A 10,550-nucleotide genomic window follows, 5' to 3' on the forward strand; every position below is an offset into this window, starting at 1 on the left:
GATCAGAACTTATTTAGCCCTTTCACACTATAGGAATTAATCTAAAAACTTCAAAAAATGGAACAGAGAAGATGATAATTTCTGTTAGCTTTTACTTATCTTCTTACAGAATTCTAACACAGGATAAAATAAATATTATCTTTTATACTTTTTTAAAGGGCAAAGTATAGAAAAAACTAACAAAGCATAGAAAAATATAGAAATGCTATGTACAGCTGCATTACATCATCTCAGAATATTGTCTGAGGGTGACAGACTGGAGCCATAAATAATATGTTTCAAAACCTTCTGTGGCAAACGACTTCAATAAGTTGGCTGCAAAGTGAAGAAAATATTACAGCTGAAAGACAGTACAGTGGAGATGGAAATTGTCACCATATAAACAGATATTAAGCTGAAAGCCAGATTAAATCATTTATCCTGTGGAATTTATTTATTTTTTTATAACAAGGAATACCTAATACATGAAACCAAAAGTTTTACTTTGGTCTCCAGCAATATTTGTGTGTGCTTACATCCTCCAAAGAAGAGGAAGAGACCACCAAGTGCAGGCAGGCCTTATGGTCCCCGTGTGGACCCTTCACAGGGTCCAGTTACCTGTCACCATTTCAACTGTAATTAACCTGACTGCAAATCCTCTGCTGCTGTTCCACACATCAGCCAGTTCTTCTAAGCTCCCTTTAAAGTCAGTGAGAAAACAGGCATTTTTTGGGTGTATCTTGATACACCAACAGTCAGGTGGCAAATGCTGGGATACAAGCAGGCAGCACTCCATGACAAATGTCATGTTAACATGCGGGTGAATGACCTAAAAATGTTTATTGATGATATCTATGCTCTTCTCAGAACTTACTGATCTCACGGAGTCCTAAGTAGGCATCAGAGGTAAAGGATGAAAACTCCTGCTCCAGGGGGCTGCAGATTAGAGGCATCTCTACTCATAAGTTATGGCTGGAGCAGTGAACACCCCCACTGAGAAATGAAAATTGCTGTTACAGCTAACGACCTGGCTCAACACTTTTTGGAGAAGCGCTACTCCACGCTGAAGAGACATTGCTTGGAAATGAGTGGGAACCCAACGCATACAAACCGGGTAAGGAACTTCTTCCCTGAGTGTGAAAAAGGGTAACTTTAGTCAGCATTTCGAGTGATGAAGTAATAATACAAATGCACATACACATATGAAATCATGACATAGCCAAACACAGCAAAAAAAAAAGTCAATCGGATAGTAACAAGGAGGTGAGACAATATGAAGAATGTAAAGAAATTCACATGGTACTATCAAGAGAAACTAGCTGAAATATTTCATAAAAGGGCCCACAGACCACGGGCAGGCTCCACCCGGCACCCCAGGGAATGGACCGCAGGGCTCTGCTGTGCCCGGGCCAGAAGAAGAGTCATACGCTGTGGGAAGTCTGAGCAGGGCAATGCTGTGAAAGTCTCATGCCTCAGCGCTTGAGACCAGGAGTTCTGTGCAATGTCATTTGCAACCACTATAAGGTCTCTTGGCACAGTTGTGTAAATAAGAACCAGATCCTTTGATTTCAAAATCGGTATTTTTCAAATGTAACAAAGACCCTCTGTGGGAATGACTAAGTCCACGATAGCTGTGCTGTGGTAAACACAAGCTATTTTGAGTTATTGACTGCATAAACCCATAGGAATATATCTATATTTTTAAATAGATTCTACTTCTCCAAGTAACATAATGGTTCAGGAGAGTTCATTTTAATGTTCCACGTGGAAAATAAATTCACTCTGAGAGTGAGATTTAAGTATGGAGAGGACTGAGCAAGAGAGTGAAAAATAAGGAAGACTCCTGTGATTTAACTGCGGGGTGATAGCTGCAACCCTGTAATTAATCTACCTAATAAAATAAGAGATAAAATCCCATATACTTTTACCACCCAGATATACAGCTTTATTGGTGTACCAAAGCCTTTTTCTACACCACATACCTCAACTTTCATGACTCAAGCTTTGCCATACAGCCCAAAATGTGTGTGCCATTGCTAACATAGTGATGGCAAATAAAGATCATCTGGTGTAGAGGATCAAGGAAAGGAGGATGCTTTCCTCATGAACCAGTATTTCCTTCCTTCCAAGTATTTCAGGGAAGGTGCACTACACAGCCTTCGTATTTACCATTTAAAGCAGATCAGAAACGAGTATCTCTGAAAGACTGCACTTACTTAATATTTTACCGCTTAAAAAACTGGCTGAAGCAATTTTCAGTCGATTGAGGTTATTTTGTGGAAAATGACAGCAGATTTTCTCATATTTAGGGGATTAATTGCGTTTTTCCGCTTTCTGCACTGATGACTTCTCAATGTCGCATTAGTGGGTTATCAGGAGACGTTTTGCTTCCAGTTGTCCTATTCTGACAATGTCCCATCCACTTTCTATCTCCCCAAGTCAGGGCAGACAGGAAGGTGAGTCAGTAACACCATTAACTAGCAGCTTGCTCACTCACGATAAGTACCATAGCAAAATGTAGGAGTGTTTTATTGCTCTCAAGTGTTGTACAAATACACTGGTACTAAATTAGAGACCATTGCTTCAATTTGGCTTTTGTTATCCAGTGCGGACAGAATTTAGCCTACAGTATTTTAGGGAAAAGAAACCATCAGAAAACTGTCTCGTCTACCCGCACAACTATAAGCAAGTTAGTAGATATGTATTCAGATCAGCAGGGAAATTATTTCCTCTTATTTCTTATGCTCGTGTATGACAAAGAAAAAAATAATAGTTTTAGGGTAGCATGGTCTGAGATATTTGAAAAGGGGGTTTAAATTTAGAACAGAGTAGACCAGCAGTTACCAAACAGTGGTTCATCTAGCAAAACACTGTTGCTGACAGTATTTGGACTGAGATATAAAGCTAAAAAATCCTGTAATGGACAATCCTTAATAGTGTACCTCCAGGGGAAGTGTCTTCCTGACCCCAAATAGGAAGTGGCTGACTTTCATCCTGGAACATGAAGTTTTATAACCTCTTCCATGTTATTTTCTATTTAAGGTAGCAGCAGAAATTCTTATTCGACTCCTCCTAAAACTTTTGCCTGAGTAATGAGTTCTGAAAGTCTGTGCGCTTTTTGGAGAGATACCTTTAATCAGTTTGAGGTGTATTGCCATTTTAACCTCACTAGAAACTTCCTTGAGCTCATGCTTTTGCAGAACCTAAGGAAAATTTTGCATATACCTATTGTATCATCCCTTGTTTGTTTCTTCACAGCATCTAATAGCCTGACCTTTCTGTCTCTGCCTCACACAGCAGCCTGTTTTTATTGCTTCCTCTAAACCTTTTTCTGCTGTATTCTTATTTCAGAGAGGATCAGAGTTCAATGCAGTGACTCCAGCTATATCACTTTCCAACAAGGTTTTCTAAAATGCTGCTGGACATAGTCTCCCCTTCCACTAACATAAGACAGCTTTGCAGACTGTCTGCAGGCAACAAAAATGTGCCTGGAAAAGTGAAAAAGTGGTCTAAGAGGTGTGTGTAAGACTATATTACAGGTTCTCTGTCTAACAGCCCACAAGTCTAGTCTTGCAGGTATTTGGGGGTTAGTCTCATGGTATGTGCAAATCTATCCCAAGAGAGGCACTGATTGATTCTGCAACAACGTAGTATCATAACATGGTCCACATTAGCCTTTAGCATTCCTGACACAGCCCCACATCTTTTTGACACACACCTTGCATCAAATGCCCCTTCAGCCTGAAATGTCAAAACACCTGATACTAGAATAAATACAAATTCTTCAGCTATTGCACATTAAAATTCTTTAGCGAGAATATGGAAATTCTTCCTCCACCGAAAGAAAATGTCTTTAGTCAGGCCAGCAGCCCTGAGCACAAGACCTAAAATCCCAAACAAACTACAATTTGTAGGAGGTTGTGAGGCTAGAGGAGTCTGATTGCTTCTCATAAAAATCCTTGAAGAAATAGGATGTCATCACTAAAAATATAAACATGCACTAAATGATTGGAACAGAACTTTAGATAGGCAAAATAATCTTATCCTGTGTGCTGAGACAGATCTGTCTAGACTGCTTTCCTTATCTTGCAGCCAAACTGTTCTCCCTGTAGCAGTCAGTTATACCTTTCAGTGGGCTCTCTGTCCAGACACACAAAAATCCAGGGGAGGAGCTCTGTAAAAGCACATGTTCTGTTAGGCAAAAGCTGTTGGAACTCTGTCACCAGATAAAGACAATTTCTTTCAAGCACCTTGGGTTGGAGTGATTAATGAACATGCCATTGTGCCAGCAGCAGAAAGAAATTAAAGAAAATAATCTTAAGTTGAAGAGTGGAACAAGTAAAAGTCCCAGAAGTGCTGAATCCCTACAGATATACAGAAGGCAACAAAAAAAGATTTATACATTGCATCATTCTATATCTTCAGTCTGTAAGTGCCAGTGAAAAGAAAGATTGTAAGAGACTTTTATGCCTGACACTAGCCAACTTGGGCGGACCTGGTCTTTATCCATGCTCATTTAAAGTCAGAGGGAAGAAAAAAACATGGAATAGGAAAAAAAAAATGAGGTGGGCTGCACCACACTGAAAATAAAACATAAGAATAGTGACAAAACCAAAGGTACAAAAAATAATACCAAAATGGAAGGATCTGTGACTGATCTAAGACTGAAGACCCAATATCCTGGAGGAAGAGAGGAGAAAGAGTTAACCAAGTCTTCGATGACAGGCCACACTGTGACTAGAATCTGAAATGGGGAAAAAACACATAAATCTCATGCCTTCTACCAGGAAACCCAAAATTAACATTTCCCCAGACATCTCAAATTTTGCATGAAACAATTGCTCACTCCAGAATAATGTTTCTGTAGTAAGGACCATGCTTTAATACCCTCAGCAAGATGAAAACCCAAAACACTACATGAAAAGAGGTCTGCAGCAAACTATCTTTTTTTCATTTGAAGTGTGCCATTGATGCTGCACATCAGTTACTGGCATGAAGAACACAGACTTACACTTAAAACTTAAACCTTAAACTTAAAAGATGATGAAAACCAGAGGGAGGGGGAGAGAATTACTTGAGGCATTATATAATGATGAAGTTCCTATATTTTTTAAATTCCTATGTCCGTATTTTAATAAATGCTCAGAACATTGAAGTACTTACCATAGAAAGAAAACTCTCATGAAGAAAATGTGTAAAAGATAACCGCTTTTTCTTGTGGGTTTGATGCCTATTTCTCAGCCAAAAGTTTCAAATCACAGTTTTGCCCACAGAGAGCTCCACTACATCCCGGGTTTCATCTTTCCAAAAGAGAATCTGATCTGCAAACACGGACAGGTATTTCTTGCACAATTCAGAGTGAGACAGGGGTGGAACTTCCCACTGTGACACAGAGCTTAAGGGCTGTCTACTGAGGCAAGAGGGTCATGCTGACTACATAGATTGTGTCCCCACTCTTCTCACTTGCCGGGGCCTTTGGAGTAGTGCTCATCTACCCTGGAACAAATGGGGAGTGATTCCTAGAAGACCAAAGCCCATGCAGAAGAAATATAATTTTCTCTTTTTAAGCCATCAGCAACATTTCAAGCTGTGTGACCCTCGTTTCCAAAGATAGGTCCTTCCAAGAAATGCAAGGCTGCTATCATTTAGAAGGTCAGCGTACAAGAAATCTGCTTGAGTTATGATCACTGAACATACTCGTTGCTTGGATTCAAAGAACACTTGAGTTAAAAAATATCAAGTAGAAGTTCAGACTATTTATTTTTATTCCCTTTTGTTTCTCATTTTTAATACTTTGTTAGGGAGAACTTGTCAGTTGTATATTTGTTTGTAGGAACATGCAAAAATAAACAGAAGTTGCTCACTTCTACAGTCAGTGGAGTCTACTAGGTTGCACAGAAGTATCTGCAGTACTAGTCAGAATCAGCCACACACAAGGTTTAACTACCTATCATCTCTGCTTGAAGTGTGTGGAAAGAGTACAGGTTACTTGGGAGAAAATTAAAGCAGAATTAAATAGTTTTCAGTGTTAAAACAGAGTCAGCTAGAACCAAAGAGATGCTTCAAGGAAAACAAAAGGATTTCACTTCATTGAGCAATTTTTCCTGGCAAGAATCTAAGACCATAGCAGGTACTTATGTCTTCTGCTCATGCCTCACTTATACCAACGTTCACCACCAACCACATCAACATACAGAACTGGACAAAACTTTGGCTGGGGCCTTTGACTTCAAAGGAGCAGTTTTTCCTTACAGACTAACACAACATAATTTAATTTCTTTATAGCCTATTCTTTGCTACAATTTTTTTGCACAGACAAAATATAAAAGCAGATGTAGATGAAAACAGGCATAGTGGGTCAGACCAAAGAGCAGTTCTTTGTAAAAGCCCAGCATCCTGTCTCCAGCAATGGCCAACAGCAATGCAATGGGCAACTGCACTGTCATACTTCTCCCCAGTATTTTCCCAGCCCTTAGTAATTTGTGGCTCAGAGACTCCCTAAGCCAGAGGGGTGTCTTTGTTTTTAGTAGCCCTTCATGGCATAAGCTATTCCCCTTCTTCATCCTGCCATGTTCCAAACGTTTCTGCAAGAAATGCAGTTGCATAAACCAAGTGACCAGCTAAATATTTCAGTTTGCCCAAGAGTTGTGTGTACATTAGCCAGTACCATTCTTACCAAAGGAGCAGAGACCACACAAAAGCAAAATATGTATTCTCCAGGGGCTAAACCAAATTCACTTACAACACACGATGATTAAAAAGGAGGAAACTACAATTCCAACAACAATAAGGCCAGCTTCTACTGCTTGTAGCAGCGAGCTGCCTTTGCTATTTCCTGCCACAGGAACCAATTGCCAGTTGCTTGACACTGTTAACATTTCTGAGACACCTCATCAACAATGACTTGAGCTTTTTCCTGCACAGAACTTCAGAAAACAAGACTGTTCTTTGTGCTCATCCTGGTTTGAAGATTTTTCAATGGCTCCATTATTCTGAAGCTAGTGAAGTATACTTGATTTCCACTGTCACGGAGTTTTTAGGTGCAAACAGTATTTGTCTAAACACACAGATGATGCTTTCACACCGTCTGGATACTTCATTTGGAAGAAAAAGACTTGAAATAAATATGAGAGGAACCAGCTTTCTCCGAGCCACCATGAAGCAGTTAAATTCTTCCAGAAAACCACAGAGAATGTTGGCGACATGCTAAATATTCAGTCTTCTTGGAAAAAAAAAAAGAAGAAAACAGGAAAATCTGAATGAAGAGACTAATTAGTATTCCATGAGCACATTGAACTCAGGCTGTTATCTTGCCAGACAAGGACTTGCACTGCGAGGCCTTTTTACTGAACAAGCTTGAAATACACCCTTATGTGAAGAGGTTGACGAAAACTTTCTTCAATTTCTTTGTTTGCAAGCACATGAGCCTGGTATTTCAAAGGGCTGGAAAAAAAGTGTCACAGCAGAAACCCCAAACCCAGCATTTCAGGCTGACATAATGGAAATCTTGTGTGTCTCAAAACTCCTCAAGTTATAGGCATAGCTGCTCAAATGGGAAAGATAACTTCCTTGCTACTCAACTAGGTCAAGAAGTCCTAAGCACGGTCAGTCTATCCTAAATTCTGCCAGGTACAGCTCTTTCACCAAAGGAAAGCCAATCTGCCAGAAAATTCACACTTGACTCTCAGTGGTCCACCAGATGAAAGCTACCATTTATCCTGAGAGCAAATCTCCTGGAAAAATCTAAACTTGGGTATGAAATCCCTGAATATTCAAGAAGGAAAAAGCTCCTAAATAAATATGGACCAGTAATCTAGCCACTGAAATTCCATACATGAATTTTCTAAGTCTTTCTGTTTCAGTACAATTGATCTTTTAACGTCTAACTTTTCACCGTGGCTTGAAAAGGAAGGCTACAAAATTATTTCAAACCAACTTCAAGGAGAAGCACAAATTCTAAGTATGCTTCTGGTAAACATTTTGATTACAGCTGGGGCTGACTGATTATTCAGCTTTATCTATTGCAAGCCAACTGTTAACTAAGGCATCACTAAAGACAGTTCAGAAATATCTCAGCTCACAAAGCCAAAACAAACATCAGTGTTTTTTAAAAGTGATGAGGCCAATAAATACTGCTTTGTTGGTGTCTACAACCACTGCTTTAAGTATTGTTTCAAGGCAGTAGATAACACGAAATCATAACTTTAATTCACAGTGGGGAAATCACTGTTCAGCTACTGGCTGATTTCAACAAATAAAGATTTACAAGGTACAAAATTATCAGTTTAAAAAATGCCAAGGTGAACATCGTTGTCTGGAATTTTTCACCATTTGTACGTGGGGTTTTTGACTTAAAAAGTAATAGTATAACAAGTAGTTTTGTGCCATATATATATTTTTCCATTTTAATAAAGTGAGATAAATGAACTTGGGGTCTAAACTGTGTAGTTACTCCTCCTGTGCATGTAATCCCTGATTCTATTTTGCTTTTCCAGTTGGCAAATAAACATATCAGAAATTAAATGCCACACAATTAGACTGCTCTGTCAGCTGGGCTCCAGCTAATGTTTTCAAAGCCTAAATCTTGGAACCAAGTTTGAAGATTTTTGACTAATTATTTTTTTCTCATAGAGTTTTGTTTGGCTTAGCACCTGAACATCTTAAGCGAACAATCTGCCATGCCTGCTCTTGTTAAGCAACACTCAGCTCTGTAAGTAATGCCACTGAAATCAGTGGAATTTCCTCCAGAAAACAAGACAAATCAGTAAGCAGGGAAATGGCAGATTCCAGCTCTCCTCTGAATTTAACAAACTGCAATTTCCCCCAAATTCCTGATACTGTGTTAGACTTACTTCTGTAATGCCGGAGTTGAATGGTTGAATTTTGTTGTCTCTGACTGGATTAGCATTTTTATCCATTTAATCCTCCCATTCATTTTGGTACCACCATTCTAAAATTTTGGCTGGTTTAACCCTGTCAGAGAATGGTTTACTTCATCAACCATGTCCTGAAAAGCAAGTAAGGAAGCTAAAGATTTGTGGATTTGTGTCTTTTTAAGGTGTCCATCAGCATTTTGATAAACGTATAGCAAAATACAATATTTATTCCTTAGCAAGTGTCAAAAAACAGTTATAGACACGATAAACATTTTATTCTATGACACTGCTCAATGTGTTTTGAATTCTACTAGTTTGCCAAATTACGTAAAAACACAGCTGATCATGTCAATTAAATTTCAAACTCCTTTTTCCCCAGAAACACATATTTTATCATTGAAATGAATCATGCCTAGCATTAAACAATTCTCATCAAACTTTGATTTTGATACATCATTCTCATATTAAAGTGGGATTTTTACAGTTCAAATCCTTTCATACTAATCAGAAACCAGCAAATAATTTATACTGACCGGCAGCCTCTTTGAAAGCAATCTAGACAAATATGATGAGTGTTACGCAGTTCAGGTGAAGATGCAGGATACCTGAAATGACATAAAGGAAGCGGTAACTCAATTTTGTGGTAAATACATTTTCTGCATTTTTTTACCAACACATCAAAATTAAACCTCACTCACCTTATAAAGCTGCTAACATCTTATAGCTTGTTTATTTTAAGGGAGCTATATCCATGAATTAGTTACCTGTTTTAGAAAATAAACACTGCCTGTACTTCTTTAATTGTTTTGTATTACACACACGCTACTTGTCTGGTAGAAGGTAGCAGCGCTACTGACCTCATGGCTCTCAGTCCATAGTCCAAACCACCGTCCTTATGGTCCATGAGACCACGGTAAATGTTCCCAGTAGTGTTCTCGCTGAAGTTTGGATGATAAACCTGTTTGTTGGTGGTACACAAGATGCCATAAAGTTTGACTGTGAGTCTGCTGATCTGCTTTTGGCAACCTCTGCTTTTACAGGCTCAGGAAGCTCCGTGTGACAACAGCACAGCTGCCACTACCAAGAGTGGTCACCGTTCTCCTTCTGGCATAGGTATTACAGGTGACCTACAGATTTGGTTGAGGCGTAAAGACAGGTCACTCACTATGGAATGGGGTGCTGTGCCTAGGAGACTTCCTGAACCCTCCAACTTAAGCCATGTTATTTTAACTCTAGAACTGGAGGTTTCTCCCATTTACTGCAAGGATGGAGAGAATTGGAGAACTGGATCAAGTGACGTAGATTTTAAAATTAGCGTGAGTTGCCCAATTCTGATCCCAGGCGCTACATTGCTACACATTTTGCTGAGTAAACACAACTTAATGCAAACATGAAATAATGACTGTTGTAACACCAATTCTTCACAGTTCTCTGGAGACAGTACCTTTGTTTGACTACAGAAGTGAGAGTCACAGAGGAGGGACATTACTATACACTCAAGACTGTATCTTAAGAGGGTACTCTTGAAAACGTTCCCCTGATGGATTTATCTCTTCTCCTCTATTGGCTTTAGCTACAACACCAATTTCATAAATGTTCATCATTAGCACTTGGATGTATATCTGGTACAATACTGTAAAGAAATTCTGTCCCCATGGGTCCTCCTGGGAAGTTCTGCAATGGATGAAAGCAAGA

General features: G+C 39.1%; 1 long non-coding RNA gene across 1 annotated transcript; it reads right to left on the minus strand.

Annotated features, from left to right (window-relative positions):
- Positions 1-9,312: 9,312 nt before the first annotated feature.
- On the minus strand, positions 9,313-10,550 carry LOC142404991 (uncharacterized). Its single transcript, XR_012774022.1, has 3 exons — positions 10,300-10,550; positions 9,713-9,982; positions 9,313-9,460 (listed from the first exon to the last, which is right to left on the minus strand). It is a non-coding gene; the product is annotated as an uncharacterized LOC142404991 (long non-coding RNA).

This window comes from Mycteria americana, chromosome 1 (assembly GCF_035582795.1).
Source record: "Mycteria americana isolate JAX WOST 10 ecotype Jacksonville Zoo and Gardens chromosome 1, USCA_MyAme_1.0, whole genome shotgun sequence".
In the NCBI taxonomy this organism is placed as follows: Eukaryota; Metazoa; Chordata; class Aves; order Ciconiiformes; family Ciconiidae; genus Mycteria; species Mycteria americana.